We start from the raw sequence: 17,403 nt of genomic DNA on the forward strand, positions 1-17,403 counted from the left end.
GGCGAGTCGCAACTCTAGGTTCCAGTGGAGTTCAGCGGCGTGCATAAGAGTTCTCCAGAGATTAAACAAACAATGTAGTCGGACGCATTGCTGACCGATTTGATGCTGGCTGAAAATGCTTTTCTGAAAGTGGATTTATTCAGTTTAAGGAAAGATTCAGGTATTCCAGTGAAACAGAGAAAATTGTTTCGAGAGTTTAATACTTTGTATGAGAGTTTACGATTAGATCCTGACAAGCACTTGCCCGCGAAAGGCAAAGGTCCCGAGTTCGAGTCTCGGTCCGGCACACAGTTTTAATCTGCCAGGAAGTTTCATATCAGCGCACACTCCGCTGTAGAGTGAAAAGTTCATTCTGGAAACATCCCCGAGGCTGTGGCTAAGCCATGTCTCGGAAATATCCTTTCTTTCAGGAGTGCTAGTTCTGCAAGTTTCGCAGGAGAGCTTCTGTAAAGTTTGGAAGGTAGGAGAAGAGGTACTGGTAGAAGCAAAGCTGTGAGGAGAGGCCGTGAGTCGTGTTTGGGTAGCTCAGTCGGTAGAGCACTTGCCTACGAAAGGCAAAGGTCCCGAGTTCGAGTCTCGGTCCAGCACAGTTTTAATCTGCCAGAAAGTTTCAGATCCTGACAAATTTCGTGAATACATGAGAAGGTCTGTGTTTACATTATATTATATTTTGATAAAGATTGATGCATGCCTGAGAGCAAGGCCAACCCTGCACCAATTTCCATTTCACGGTATCGACAGAAGAAAATTTCTAGTTACCTTGAAGTAAACAAAACTAAACTCAAGAACATTTTTTTATTTTATTTTAAAGGAAAATAGTATTACACAATTTCAACAGTTGCATTAATATCTACTGCTTTAAAGTCGAGCACAATGGAGGTGATTCGAGAAATGTGTGATGTGTAAATTACAAAGAATCATTTGCTTGATATTGATATTGTTCTGGAGAGAAGAATAACCAGTCGAATTCTCAGTCACAGCTTCACTCAACGGCTAACTGATTTTTCTCCGAAAACTCACATTCTGAATGGTAGACAACTTCATAGAAGGCAAAACGCTCATGAGAAACATAATTTTTCATTTTCACTTAATATTTTCTCTTTTCTGTTTTTACAGTGCCAGCAAAAGAAAATTTTAAAAATAAACGAAAATATACACTGCTATGTTCTCTCTTGTTTCAGAAATCTTGCGACAGGAATAGCGTTCAGAGCTATGGCCTTTAACTTCCGTGTGAAAAAAAAAGCAACAATAGTAAATGACATGTGTGCACCAATGTGGTGAGAACTCGTTAACTCATACATGGCGCCTGCCTCTCAGGACGAAATGAAGAAAATTCCAGATGATTATTCTAGGCTATGGCAGTTTCCCCATTGCATCGGGAGCACTTGCAGGAAATCACTGGGAAATCATTAGTCTGGACCAATCAGTATGAGCATGTTACGATTATAAGAATTACTTCTCTGTTGTTTCACAAGCTGTCGTCAATGTGAATAAAAAGTTGAAGAGGCAGAGTGATGCAGGAACTTTCCATAACTTACTGCTAAATAAATTAACTGGAAGTGGATATCTCAGTATACCACCGCCAGAAATAATGCGTCTAACCACAAGTCAAGTATCAAAATAAATGATCTTCCAGCAAATGCGGCATACCCATTGAAACCAAACTGAATGATTTAATACCAGAAAGCAATCTGAATGACGAAAGAAGGTATTTCAGTCAACACCTTTCTCATGGTCAAAAGTGCACTGTTTGTGCATTTGGAACGTTTGTGCAAAATGGCACATACTACACTAATGGCCATTAAAACTGCTACACCAAGAAGAAATGCACATGATAAACGGGTATTCATTGGACAAATTTATTATACTAGAGCTGACATGTGATTACATTTTCACGCAATTTGGGTGCATAGATCCTGAGAAATCAGTACCCAGAACAACCACCTCTGGCCGTAATAACGACCTTGATACGCCTGGGCATTGAGTCAAACAGAGCTTGGATGGCGTGTACAAGTACAGCTGCCCATGCAGCTTCAACACGATACCACAGTTCATCAAGAGTAGTGACTGGCGTATTGTGACGAGCCAGTTGCTCGGCCACCATTGACCAGACGTTTTCAATTAGTGAGAGATCTGGAGAATGTGGTGGCCAGGGCAGCAGTTGAACATTTTCTGTATCCAGAAAGGCCCATACAGGACCTGCAACATGCGGTCGTGCATTATTATCCTGCTGAAATGTAGGGTTTTGCAGCGACCGAATGAAGGCTAGAGCCGCCTGTCGTAACACATCTGAAATGTAACGTCAGCAGTCTTTCTGTATCCAGTCCGCAGCTCGTGGTCGTGCGATAGCGTTCTCGCTTCCCGCGCCCGGGTTCCCGGGTTCGATTCCCGGCGGGGTCAGTGATTTTCTCTGCCTCGTGATGACTGGGTGTTGTGTGATGTCCTTAGGTTAGTTAGGTTTAAGTAGTTCTAAGTTCTAAGGGACTGATGACCATAGCTGTTAAGTCACATAGTGCTCAGAGCCATTTGAACCATTTTCTGTATCCAGAAAGGCCCGTACAGGACCTGCAACATGCGGTCGTGCGTTATCCTGCTGAAATGTAGGGTTTCGTAGGGATAGAATGAAGGGTAGAGCCACTGGTCGTAACATATCTGAAATGTAACGTCCACTGTTCAAAGTGCCGTCAATGCAAACAAGAGGTGACCGAGACATGTAACCAATGGCACCCCATACCATCACACCGGGTGATACGCCAGTATGGCCGCCCGGGGTGGCCGAGCGGTTCTAGGCGCTACAGTATGGACCCGCGCAGTCGCAGGTTCGGATCTTGCCTCGGGCGTGGATGTGTGTGATGTCCTTAGGTTAGTCAGGTTTAAGTAGTTCTAAGTTCTAGGGGACTGATGACCTCAGAAGTTAAGGCCCATAGTGCTCAGAGCCATTTTTGATACGCTTCCAATGTGCGTTCACCGCGATGTTGCCAAACACGGATGCGACCATCATGATGCTGTAAACAGAACCTGGATTCATCCGAAAAAATGACGTTTTGCCATTCGTGCACGCAGGTTCGTCGTTGAGTACACCATCGCAGGCGCTCCTGTCTGTGATGCAGCGTCAAGGGTAACCGCAGCCACGGTCTCCGAGCTGATAGTCCATGCTGCTGCAAACGTCGTCGAACTGTTCATGCAGATGGTTGTTGTCTTGCAAACGTCCCCATCTGTTGACTCAGGGATCGAGAAGTGGCTGCACGATCCGTTACAGCCATGCGGATAAGATGCCTGTCATCTCGACTGCCAGTCGTACGAGGCCGTTGTGATCCAGCACGGCGTTCCGTCTTACCCTCCTTAACCCACCGATTCCATATTCTGCTAACAGTCATTGGATCTCGACCAACACGAGCAGCAGTGTCGCGATACGATAAACCGCAGACGCGATAGGCTACAATCCGACCTTTATCAAAGTCGGAAACGTGATGGTACGCATTTCTCCTCCTTACACGAGGCATGACAACAACGTTTCACCAGGCAACGCCGGTCAACTGCTGTTTGTGTATGAGAAATCGGTTGGAAACTTTCCTCATGTCAGCACGTTTTAGGTGTCGCCACCGGCGCCAACCTTGTGTGAATGCTCTGAAAAGCTAATAATTTGCATATCACAGCATCTTCTTCCTGTCGGTTAAATTTCGCGTCTGTAGCACGTCATCTTCGTGGTGTAGCAATGTTAATGGCCAGTAGTGTATGAAAACCTTTAGAGACGAATGTACAACATATATGTTTTGTAACCAAAACAGCATGTCTTTCACACATCATAAGAGAATGTGACGGAAATAGAGACCCATTTACAATATGATTGAAAATAGCACAGAAACTGTAAAAAACAGTGATCTCAGTAGAATGAATAATAGTTCAGCCCTAGTGGAATGAAATGTAAGCGACATGTTTGTGAATTAGATTTTCAGAACAGAATGGCACAGTAAAAAGTCTAACTTACCATCAATATTAAGCTCCACTGCTATTTCTACATTGCTATTTCTGTACTGAGAATGATTAGACTACCAAACTTCTGGCCTTTCTTGTACGGCTAGGATAATTTCTTTGAAGGACATGGCTCGCCGCTCACTGCACGCTCAAGAAACACAAACAGGTTTGGGGTACATGCGCATGCTCTGTTGTTATTGCCAACAGCATACTCTATCCGAAATGCTTGTCTTCAGGACACTTCTGCATCCTCAAACAGGTTTACGTTGGATGCCCCAGGGGAAACTCCATTCAAAGCTGCCCAACCCCCACATCCTTAAACTTTGATTCGCATAGCATAGTGGTAGTTAAATGTGAACTTGTGCATGGTGCCCATATGTAAGTTAAGACTAGCAGTTTGAGGTTATGTTTTTTGTTGTTCCTGAGAAACAATGAATAGACAGTTAACTACAGAACAACAGGTATGTGTTTTGGAAACATGGCCGTCATTATAGCGATGTTTGTGATTTGTTTGTGGGACATTTTCCAAACATACCACCTCTATCTGGAAGTCGTATTCGCAAATCGAAATTAAGATTTGAAGAGACTGAGTCGGCAGCGGAGTTTCCTCTTTCAGGTAGGCCGAAGTCTGTTACTGCAGAAGAGAATCTTAATGTCGCGACGCAATGGTTTATGCTGTCGAACACTCAAAGAAAAGCGTTCAAGGAGTGTGGGACAGCAATAAAAGCCTACGAAGGGGTTAGAAAAGGATGAAATTGGGACTATCTAGGCCTACTTTGCTTTAAGGCCTAAATGAAGATGGTCCGGACAGGTATATGGAATTCCGCGAGTTGTACATAATCCGAAAAGAAGCCGATCCCAAGTTTTACAAAGACATTCTTTGGAGCGACTTTTAAGATGCATGGCAGAGCGAACAGAGATAGCAGTGTCTATTGGGGTTCTACAGTAATTGAGACAAGAGTTCAGCTAACATGGTGTGAGTGTATGGGCATGAATTTTCCAAGGTTGGCTAATCAGACCTTATTTTTTAACGGTACTGTCAATTAAGAAAAGTACCTAGATGTGCTTCAAAAAGGGTGGCTAGAACTGGAAAATAGTCCACTTTCTGAATATCTTCATTTGGTTAAGGAAAAGTTGATATGGCAACAAGATGCAACACCCGCATATTATGGAGTCATTTTGAGACGCTTCTTAAACAAAAAACCTCGATGAATTGTTTGGCAGGCAGGGTACTATTGAATGGCCTCAACGATCTCCAGATATCACATCCATGGATTCTTCAGTCGAAAGAATACTAGAAAATTAGTTTATTCGATCAAGATTAGTGACGTAGAGCATTTGAAGGAGTGAATCCTATTCTAATTTGAAAACCTACAATCCCATAAAGTTTGCAGCAAAATTTGTAAATTAGAGTTTAAAAGATGCAATGTTTGCAAAAAATGGTTCAAACGGCTCTGAGCACTATGGGACTTAACATCGGAGGTCATCAGTCTCCTAGACTTACAGCTACTTAAACCTCACTAACCTAAGGACATCACACACATCCATGCCCGAGGCAGGATTCGAGCCTGCGACCGTAGCAGTCGCGCGGCTCCGGGCTGAAGTGCCTAGAATCACTCGGCCACCGCGGCCGGTGCAATATTTGCATACTAGGGAAATTCCCCATCGGACTCCCTCAGATTTAGTGGTAATAGGGCATAGTGGACGGCCCGTCAAAACCTAAACTCAGATCAAGCATGAAAACAGGAATAAGGTGTACTGGACAAGGAAAAAAAAAAAAGGAAAACAGAAACAGTGAACGTTCCCAGAACAAGAAGTGTAATAGAGAGCAGCGCCGGAAGAGAAATGGCGTCATGGTTAAGTAGTTATGGCGTAGGACTGTGAAGAAGGCGAGCCGTGTTTAAACCTCTCTCGCGCCAATTTTTAGCGGTGTTCAAACCTCCCTCTGCCAATTTTTATTTATTTCTTTTTATTTTCGCTGTTCGCTATATTCAAATTTGTGTCTGTGTCATGGTGTAACGTCCATTTGCTACAGCGAGGTGTACGGTAGGGACCTGTAATGACAGTTGATTCTGCACATCATAATAAAATAAGGGAAATCAGTTCTCACACTGAAAGATGGTGTTCGTGTTTTACCGCTCGCTGTACGAGATTGGAGTAATAGAGAATTGTTGTGAAGGCGATTCGATGAATCCTCTGCCAGGTACTTAAAGGTGATTTGCAGAGTATCCACGTAGAACTACTCTACTATCAGACGAAAGCAGGTGGCTTTCAAATGGGTACCGCAAACCTTTGATGACAAGGCGATAAGTCAACCGAATTCTCCACCAGAAAACACGTCTGGTGTGTCATACACGGCATTAGTGACAGTACGTGTGTCATATGATATGAATCTCTTATCGACGGACCTAATATGTACGACTGGTAAGAGAGTGAGGTATGCCACCTTGCCCGATACAGGAGTTCGTATGAATGTGAATGTGGTCACTCCCAAGGAGACGACGAAAACATAATAGTTTGTCGTATAAGCTGCAACAATTGAACGCAACAATTTCGCAATCACACAGTTTTTCTGTACCCTGTCAAAACATATGTTTTTAAAGTTTCTGAAGTTGCGTTCCATTTTGGAAGTCTTGACTCTTGAATTCCTTTGTTGCAACATTGTTCGCATCCGTTTATTTGTTGTTTTCATTTCTGCGACGTCTATGTTGTATCTCGCCTGCTCTCACTATTCATCACATTTACTTGCAATGGTAATGTAGTCTTACCTCATGACTCATATTCTGTAACCAATGCAGAGTATGACAACTGCAAAGGCTACGAAAGATAACAAATGCACACATCAAAAGAAGTTTTGCATCACTCCGGTTCCCAGAACTCCTGAAGATAGACGTTGACTGTGGATATTGTATCACAGAGACAGTCCCTTTGACTATTCAGAGATCTCACTAAACCCTCCCAAAGATGTAAACAACCGTGCATGAGCAGCACCTATTAGACGGAGGGGGTCCGACAGCCGATCAGTTCTAGTCATTCCACCAGGAAGGAGGTACTCGGCTCGTGTTGTCTGTAGTTCAACCAAGCCCAGACGGTCAATACCGCGGTTCGATCGCGTACGCATACTTTGTGCCAGGAAGGGCACTCAACAACGGAAGTGTCCTGGCGTCTGGGAGTGAACGGAAGTGATGTTGTTCGGAGACGGAGGAGATACAGAGAGACAGGAACTGTTGACGACATGCCTCGCTCAGGCCGCCCATGGGCTACTACTGCAGTGGATGACAGCTACCAAGGGTTATGGCTCGGAGGAACCCTGACAGCAACGGCACCGTGTTGAATAATGCTTTTCGTGCAGCCTCAGGACGTCGTGTCACGACTCAAACTGTGCGCAATAGGCTGCATGATGCGCAACTTCACTCCCGACGTCCATGGCGAGGACGACCACGACACCATGCAGTGCGGTACAGTTGGGCCCAACAACATGCCGGATGTACCGCTCAGGATTGGCATCACGTTCTTTTCACCGATGAGTGTCGCATATGCCTTCAACTAGACAATCGTCGGAGACGTGTTTGGAGACAACCCGGTCAGACTGAACGCCTTAGACATACTATCCAGCGAGTGCAGCAAGGTGGATGTTCCCTACTGTTTTGGAGTGGCGTTATGTGGGGCCGATGTACGCCGCTGGTGGCTGTAAGATACGTGAATGCCATTCTCCGACCGATAGTGCAACCACATCGGCAGCATATTGGCGAGGCATTCGTCTTCATGGACGACAATTCGCGCCCCCATCGTACACATCTTGTGAACAGCTTCCTTCAGGATAACGACATCGCCCGACTAGAGTGGCCAGCATGTTCTCCAGACATGAACCCTATCGCACATGCCTGGGATAGGTTGAAAAGGGCTGTTTATGGGTGACGTGATCCACCGACCACTCTGAGGAATCTACGCCGAATCGCCGTTGAGGAGTGGGACAACCTGGACCAACAGTGCCTTGATGAACTTGTGGATAGTATGCCACGACGAATACAGGCATGCATCAATACAGGAGGGCGTGCTGCTGGGTATTAGAGGTAGCGGTGTGTACAGAAATAAGGACCACCACCTCTGAAGGTCTCGCTGTATGGTGGTACAACATGCAATGTGTGGATTTCATGAGCCATAAAAAGAGCGGAAATGATGTTTATCTTATCTCTTCCAATTTTCTGTACAGGTTCCGGAACTCTCGGAACCGAGGTAATGCGAACTTTTTTTGATGTGTGTATTTCAATGACCGGACGACCAGTTCATAAAGCTGTGAGGAAGGATACAAGTAAACAGTACGAGGAAGTTTTGAACAAGGTCTAAGAATAGATGATCAATGCAGCTAGCCGCTATCTCTGTGTAATGTCTTGTCTGTATAGACGTGTATCTGTTGTCTTTAAGATCCCTCCACCTTCACACATAAGTCTATACAGTGAAGTAAGGCCCTCCCACTTCTTGGCTGATCCGTGATAAGACAGGCGAAAAATTAGACTAATGGAGGATTATTAGTATTATCTCTATTTTCATTCGCTCTCTCTCTCTCTCTCTCTCTCTCTCCTTTATCTATGTATAGTTTTTAACATAAGATTTCATTACGTGATATAGTGATAAAAAGAATCAGCCAAATATAATCTTTGGTGGAGTCCTTCGTCTTGGTAATCAGCGGCTGGCTTGCTGTAAGAGATCTTTACATTTACTGTAAGTAGGCTGTTTAGGTTTTTTTATTGGTAACGCCACATAGCGCTCTGTATGAAAATCACTGGCTGTGCTGTGTGCAGTCTGTGGCTGGGTGGCATTGTTGTAATATTCGCCATTGTAGTGTTGGGCAGCTGGATGTGAACAGTGCGTAGCGTTGCGCAGTTGGAGGTGAGCCGCCAGCAGTGGTGGATGTGGGGAGAGAAATGGCGGAGTTTTGAAATTTGTAAGACTGGATGTCATGAACTGCTATGTATATTATGATTTTTCAACACTATTAAGGTAGATACATTGTTTGTTCTCTGTCAAAATCTTTCATTTGCTAACTATGCCTATCAGTAGTTAGTGCCTTCTGTAGTTTGAATCTTTTATTTAGCTGGCAGTAGTGGCGCTCGCTGTATTGCAGTAGATCGAGTAATCAAGATATTTGTGAGGTAAGTGATTTGTGAAACGTATAGGTTAATGTTAGTCAGGGCCATTCTTTTGTAGGGATTTTTGAAAGTCAGATTGCGTGCGCTAAAAATATTGTGTGTCAGTGTAGCTATTTCATTGTTGTACAGTAAAACAGTTGTGGCATGCATGTAGATTTGCACCAAGTATTTCGCAGCTGCGCTTGCAATTAACTACAAATTATTTTCAGTGCTATGTTAATGTGTTCTCTTATTTTTGCTCTTCAAATTGTGTTTTTCTGTGTTATCGTGTGAAATATTGTGACAATAATGGCGTGTGAAAAACGTAACACTAGGCTTCAAAGTAAACTGAGAAATAATAGGGACGACGAGCGTAGCTTATCAGCACCACTGTGTAGTGAATTAACAGACATTCGAAGTAGTAATTTGGTAATTGTGCATAGGGAAATGGAGCGGGCGGCAAATAATGGTGTAGACAGTGAAACAGGTAGTGAACAAGGAAGCATTATCGATCGATCGGTCGGCAACAGCTCGCCTCAGGAATCCGAAATGACAGAACACAATATTGCAAATACTGTAGACTTAGGTTTTGGGTCCTCACCGTTTTCTCAAATGAGTCAAGACACATTTTCTGCTTGTCAAAATGTGAATGTTGCCGGTGAAAATGCACTGCCAAAAAGCATAGAGAAACAGATTCCAGACACTAATACATTATTATTGCAATTAATGCAACAAATGGAACAAAATCAGAGACAAATGGGACAAAATCTTCAAAAGTTAGACACAATGGAACAAAATCAGAGACAAACACAGCAAAAGCTTCAAAAGTTAAACACAATGGAACAGCAGCAGAGACAAACACAGCAACAGTTAGACACAATGGAACAAAATCTTCGGAAGTTAGACAACACACTTGAACAAACACGTGAAGATTTAACTACTGAGTTACATAACATTGAATCGAAATGTCAAAAAGTCTGTAATGACGTAAAAACACAAATTTGTGAGCATTTTCAACCTATTTTTTCGCGGCACGAAAATGCATTACAGAATCACGAAGCAGCCATAAAAGATCTGCGAACCATTATTCATGAAAATCATGAGACCTTGTGGGCTAAAATTGACTCAGTTGCATCTACCGATTCGGTTACGCAACTTGCAAAAACTCAGGAAAACTTAAAGGACACAGTAGATTCGATTTCAACACGAATGGACACTCTGAAACTTGGTTCAGAAAAACACACTGAGGAAATGTGTTCACTATCAGAGAAAGTAGCCGAACTTTCGATCAGGTCACTAACTTACCTACAAAGGTAGATGATGATCTGAATGACACAAGACCCATAGCCTTCACTGACACAGAAGAGTATGAACAAATTAGAAAATTCAAACAAAATCAAAATCAAATCAATACACAGTACAAAAGAGAAATCCGGGAAGTACAAGATCAGTTGACGCAGGTAATACAAGAATTACATATTTCAGAGGACACTCGCGCTCCAGTACAGGAAGAGGGACATAGAAATACGGAACAACCACAAAATAATAACACAGGACACTTCGGAAATTATGAAAGAAATTGGCAAGGCGCATTGGATTTTGAGATGGAACCGCCGAAACGAAGTAACAATGAGCGATGTGCGACTCGCCGACACGATGATTTCGACTATAAGCTGTTTATTACTACACGTAAATTCAAAACATTTAAGAATTCTGACAACAACATTCATCCACAAGCATGGCTTCATCAATTTTCTCATTGTTTTCCTCCCAACTGGTCATTGGAGCACAGGTTAGAATTTATGTGTGGCTACTTGGAGAATGAACTAGCTGTAAGAATGCGATCGGTCATTCACGATTGTCACACTGAAGGAGAATTTTATCATGCCTTCCTCTCAGCGTATTGGTCTCAAGCTACACAAGACCGAGTAAAACATAGCATCATTATGATGAAACGTTTCGAACAATCCGAATTTTCTAGTCTTATGAAATTTTTTGAAGACATGTTGCATAAGAATCAGTATCTTTCAAATCCATACAGCCCCTCAGAACTCATCCGCATTTGCTTAATCAAACTGCCTGAACATTTACGACATATTATTTTAGCAGGACGTTGCAAAGACGACATTGAAGCTTTTCAGGGACTCTTACAAGAATTGGAAATTGACACTGAAAATCGCGGAACGCAAAAACAGAAGCACAACAATTACAGGTCACTTCCGTCACAATTCCGCAAGGACAGAAATAATAACTGGACACGTCAAGGCTATTCTTACAACGTAAATCGTGAACAAAACAGACACCACCCATATGACAACCACTGACAGAGTAACAGTTACAGAGAAAGATCGCATTTCCATAGTAATGAATATGACAGAGACAATCACAGAAACAGACAATATGGTAACCAGAACTATCATTATTACGGGAGACAGAATAACGTCAGACGCAACAGTTCAGCGCGCAGTTACGATTCCGGGAGAAATTCTCCACCACATGACCAACAAACAAGAAACTATGTCAACTACCGACAAAACGACAGACCTGAATTTCATCAGAACTGGCGGGATTTAAACAGGGCTGGGCCCTCTGGGCAAGGTGAATTTGTAGAAGTTAGACCTCCAAATCTCAATAACAACGCGCGCCAACAAAGAAACAGACAATGACTCGCACCGCAGGCAGCCACGTGCGCCCGCTGGCTCAGAGAAAAATAACATAGGCGCTAACCTTGTGAAAAATTCCAGTATTCTTTACCGACGTATACCACATGATAATTCCGTTCAAGTTGAACCTCTGGGTACTAGGAAGAGTAAAAGATTGCACCATATTTCACATGTAAAACCGTTTATTGAGAGATAATCTGCTTTTTAACTTTGTCTTTGCCATAAAACTTTTCACTTCACATTTCTACTATGCATTGTCAGACTTAGAAACTGTTACCATGCAACAATGTTTGAAGTTAAATATCCAGTCAAGAACCAAGAGAACTTATTTAAACAGAAATTACGAATGCATTGCTATTGCGAACAGACGACACAGTGTTATTGTGTGTGTACATTCTTGCTTGTTAGTTGCACGATTACGTAACGACTATAAAGCTCACATACTTAGAACATATACTGGTACTGCTAATGAGATTCTAATGCAACATTTTGGTTTACTTGAAAATACATTCTGGATTTAAGGTACTTTCTGTTAGATACCAGATGAGACAGTGGTTAGTTTATGTGACAGCTACACGATTTTATCACGACGCTACTAATGGGTGACAATTTACAATGTTGCTTTTGCGGTGTTTCTGTTTCATATCTGCACAGTTTTTCTGTATTATTCTGGAAAGTAAAACATGTTTTAGTAGTAACTTTTGTGGTATAGCTACAATGAGACACCCTTTTCCGTAGCACAACAATACGTTACAGCACAGTAATTTCTTCATCACAACAATAAGCGTAATAACTAAGATATCTATACGCAAAGCATTTCACTTTTGTTTATCATGAGGTAAGTACATTGACTTCTGCAGAACTTAGCTTTCAGAGGACAATAACTACGACACTTCCACAGAGATTATCTTACAGCAAGACGCACATTTAGTGCTACAGGACACGTATTTGAGTGATTACTTTTGTACTTAAATCATTTATTTTTAAAGATATTTGCAGTACAATGATACAAAGGTTTTCCGTAATACATTTCATTCCATTCTTGTAATCTGTAACACCTGAGGGTATAATTACATTAATCCTCAGGGGGGTACACGCCTACTTTGTGTACTATGTGTTTGGCAAGCACAAGGAGCCCTAGCTAATATGGTATTTGCTTATACAACTTTACACATCGGTACCATATTCCTCTAACACATAAATTACACGGCTATCTTTTTTTTGTGGTTATCTGATCATTTAACTGAGAGATAAACTTTTTTTACTACGTCAGTGAGAGATGTTTACGCAATTACACAGTTGGGTAACTTCACACTTATGAAATTGTATTTTGTATGTACTTTGTGATCTGTTCATATTTTTTCGGACCCATTGTGATATTATGAGAGCTTTGAATGATATATTTGGTATGGGATCACGGTTTTTGAAGTATGTTTGAGGCAGATGACACTTTTGACATGAGCAGAGAATTTTTTTTAGGTTTTGAAATTATTGGAGGAAGCTACGACGATTTTGAGAGTTGACTGAGGTGTTATGATGTTATTATTATGATGACTTTGTGTATTACGCTGTTGCGGTATGTTTATGATCTATAAGCTGATGCTATATGAGTTATTTGATTATGCTACGTATCTGTTATGATGAAATATTGAAGAAGTGTCGACGACTAAGGTAAGGAATAATGAGTAGTGGTTAGGGACTCTGGTTTGTGAAAAAGGCTGTTGGAAACCAAGAATCGTACTTTAAGAATTATGAAATGTATGTAAATGCGTGAATGTATTACAATGCCGACGATTATTTTTTGGACACTGTTATATAAATAGGATTTTGTTTCTACAGATTTGTAACGCAAATTCTTGACCTCTGAAATATTTTTATATGAGACTGTCACTGTAGCGGAAACTGCTGTCATAAATATTTCGGTAAGAAAGTTAAGTGACCACACTTTCGCGTAATGCGTCGTGGGCACCCAGCTGCGCGACGGACGCCTGGAAAAAAGCCATTAGTGTGTGCCCATCAGAGGCACAGGTGGAGAAGAAAAAAAAAGAGGCCATTATCCTCACTATTGACATTCCTTTGTAGAAGGCATTGTAAATACTACACCCTCAAACTTGAAAACATGATAACACTGTGGAGCTCTTAATTTATGATATTTACTGCAATGCCTGAAGAAATGACGAGAAATATTTTTATGTCTATACACCTGATTATGACTACTTTCTTTCTAGTTGAGAGATTTTTTTTACTACCTTACGAAATGCCATATGGCTAATGAATGATGTTTCATGCCTTCCTTTGTACATATTTGCTCATTTTCTTTAATATCTAGTATCTAGCTCCACTGCAGCATTGGTTAAAATAGAATTTTATAGATGTACTAATATAAATATTTTCTGTCTACAGATCCAGTAAATACTAATTTTGTAATACATTTCCCAAAAATGGGGGAGCACAAAGACATTTCCCTTCACAGGAATTGCATACGGAATTTTCTTTTCAACTACTTTGTAATTTTTTTTGTAGAATAACTTCTTGTGGTGCACCACTTTAATTACATAGACATTAAGATGTGAATATACATTTCCCTTGTCTGCACTGTTGTCTTTAGTCTAATAATTTTTCTGCTTGAGCTATGTCATGTTTAGATATAAGTTATTTCATTTGCTGCTGCTGTTTGCCAGGCATAGTGTTACTGAATTTGACTTTGTGTTACTCTTCTAAGCCAGTTTACTACTGATTTCTTTTTCTTGTTTGCTGCACATTGCCTTATATTAGTTGTAATATTGCAATTGCTTTGCTAATTTCTATAATTCTGCTTGCTTCACAAATCTGCATTTTTTTCATTGCTGTTTGCGTTAATTTGTTATGTGCTGCTGCATTGTCTCGTCCCTTAGTTTAGCATCTGAGCTCAGTAGGTTTAAGTTAGCTTAAGAGGGCTAGACTATATAAGAAACTGACTATGGAGAATAGGTAAAGAATGCATTGCGAAGTTATATGAAAAAGATTTGGGCCAAAATGGGTATTGTACAATCAGAAATAATTATTTTGAAAGAAATATGAATAGAATACAGGAAGGAGGTATAGATAGGACTTTTTGGGAATAATGATGAATGAAAGGAGATCTCCAAGAAGCAAAGAAAATTTTGTTTGCAAAATACTGCAATAAAACAAAACCTGTCCTTTCCTTGTGTTATCCCACTATGTGTTTATGTACCCTTGTTTATTTGTCTTTTTCCTGTCTTTATGTGTTTAGCTGATGAGAGCTATGTTGTAGAATTTTTCTGATAATATGTTATTTTCTTTGTAAAGATGTTTAGACATTATTTATTCTGTTTTGTTTTAATGCTCATGTGTGAAATTGATGTTTTGAAAGTTATTCTGATCTTTTATGTATGTACTCATGTCATAATTCCTGTAACACTGATGTATATGTTATTTCTATTCTTTTGTAAAGCCTGTATTACTACAAATGTTATCTGTATTGTTATGTTTTTAATGATGTATTTTGTACCTTTGTAATTGTATTCTCATGTTATAATATTGTAATTGACACCAGTTCATCAAATTAAGTAACTTGTAAGCATTCATTTCACTGCACACATTTCTGTTGGTCATAGTAATGCACAATATGTGAGAAGTTGGGACTGTTAGAGTTTGCATGTGTGTTACTAATTCAGCAAGGGACTGGATAACAGCATTGCTGGTTCTAAGGACAATTCCAAAAACTTCGTGAGTGTACAAGTGGTGGTTTATGGACTTGCTATATTGTCTGCAAGACTTCTAAGGACAATTCCAAAAACTTCGTGAGTGTACAAGTGGTGGTTTATGGACTTGCTACATTGTCTGCAAGACTTCTAAGGACAATTCCAAAAACTTTGTGCGTGCACAAGTGGTGGTTTATGGACTTGCTATCTTCTCTGCAAGACTCTTCGATGGTGATTGTGCACCTGCACAGTCGCAGCAGATGGCTGCTGGACATCTCTACAAGGACTACAGTGGGTCTACTCTGTGATGACCTACCTACCAATATTCTTCAAAACTTCGACTGACTCTGCTGTGGGTTTGCTCTGTTGTGGACCATTACCTGTCTGCATGTCAAGAGTCCGCACTGTCTTTCTGTTGGAAGGACAACACTACTTCTTCAAGACTGCATTGAATTCCACTACTTCCGTGTGCATTTTCTTTTACTGCTCAGACTTTGAGAAAAACACTGCAATTTTACTGTGATGAATGATCAGGACTGTCTTTATGGACTGTGAGAAAATTTTAGCTTTTGACCAACATTGTATCAATAAGTGTGTGCATTTGATTTCTTTGTTATTGTAATTATGAAAAATTTTATCAAATCATTATTGGCCACTGCCCAAAACAATTTGTAAAATTTTTTGTGGGGAGCATGGGGGCTTTGTAAGTAGGCTGTTTAGGTTTTTTTATTGGTAACGCCACATAGCGCTCTGTATGAAAATCACTGGCTGTGCTGTGTGCAGTCTGTGGCTGGGTGGCATTGTTGTAATATTCGCCATTGTAGTGTTGGGCAGCTGGATGTGAACAGTGCGTAGCGTTGCGCAGTTGGAGGTGAGCCGCCAGCAGTGGTGGATGTGGGGAGAGAAATGGCGGAGTTTTGAAATTTGTAAGACTGGATGTCATGAACTGCTATGTATATTATGATTTTTCAACACTATTAAGGTAGATACATTGTTTGTTCTCTGTCAAAATCTTTCATTTGCTAACTATGCCTATCAGTAGTTAGTGCCTTCTGTAGTTTGAATCTTTTATTTAGCTGGCAGTAGTGGCGCTCGCTGTATTGCAGTAGATCGAGTAATCAAGATATTTGTGAGGTAAGTGATTTGTGAAACGTATAGGTTAATGTTAGTCAGGGCCATTCTTTTGTAGGGATTTTTGAAAGTCAGGTTGCGTTGCGCTAAAAATATTGTGTGTCAGTTTAAGCACAGTCTTGTATAAATTGTTGAAAGGGGACGTTTCATTACTATTACTGTTAAACACTGCAGTCAGTCGGTAGAATCAATCGTTTGAACAATTTGTTCTTTTTACGAAAGAATGCGAATTCCAGATGTGTACGATGCCTTTTTGGACGATTTAACACAGACTCGGTGATTGCAGGCTCTCTTCGACACAGCTGAAACTTCCCCAGTAATTACAGGGCCAACGTGATCAACAAATGATTCAGAAAAAACTCATTCGTTCATTCACTCCAGAACAAAAAAGTCACAAACCTTATTTATGGAGGAAATCGTGTATTAAATCCATCTCCAGTACATGTCCAGATCTCTGGTGATTCCACGTCTTAATTATTTTCCTTTTTCAATCTCTTTCTCTTCAAAACAAACTGCTAGCGGCACAAATGTTATTTGGCTCGCTTTAGCGAGAAGAAAAGCAGAATATGTATCCCTCAGAAACACGTCAATCCCTCAACAGATACTCCAGAAGCTGTGCTAGTTACCACTCTTAACAATCATGGAGAATGCATATATGCGTCTCTGTTATTTCAAAGAATAAATGCACTAGAAAATACTTTGGCGTCTACGAGCTGTCGCCGCTTATATTACGAGAAAATCAGATCAGATAACTTTTCCAAAGTGAATGAATGTGGATGGTTTGATTGAAAATGATTAATT

The sequence above is a fragment of the Schistocerca cancellata genome, chromosome 5 (assembly GCF_023864275.1).
Source record: "Schistocerca cancellata isolate TAMUIC-IGC-003103 chromosome 5, iqSchCanc2.1, whole genome shotgun sequence".
Taxonomy (NCBI): Eukaryota; Metazoa; Arthropoda; class Insecta; order Orthoptera; family Acrididae; genus Schistocerca; species Schistocerca cancellata.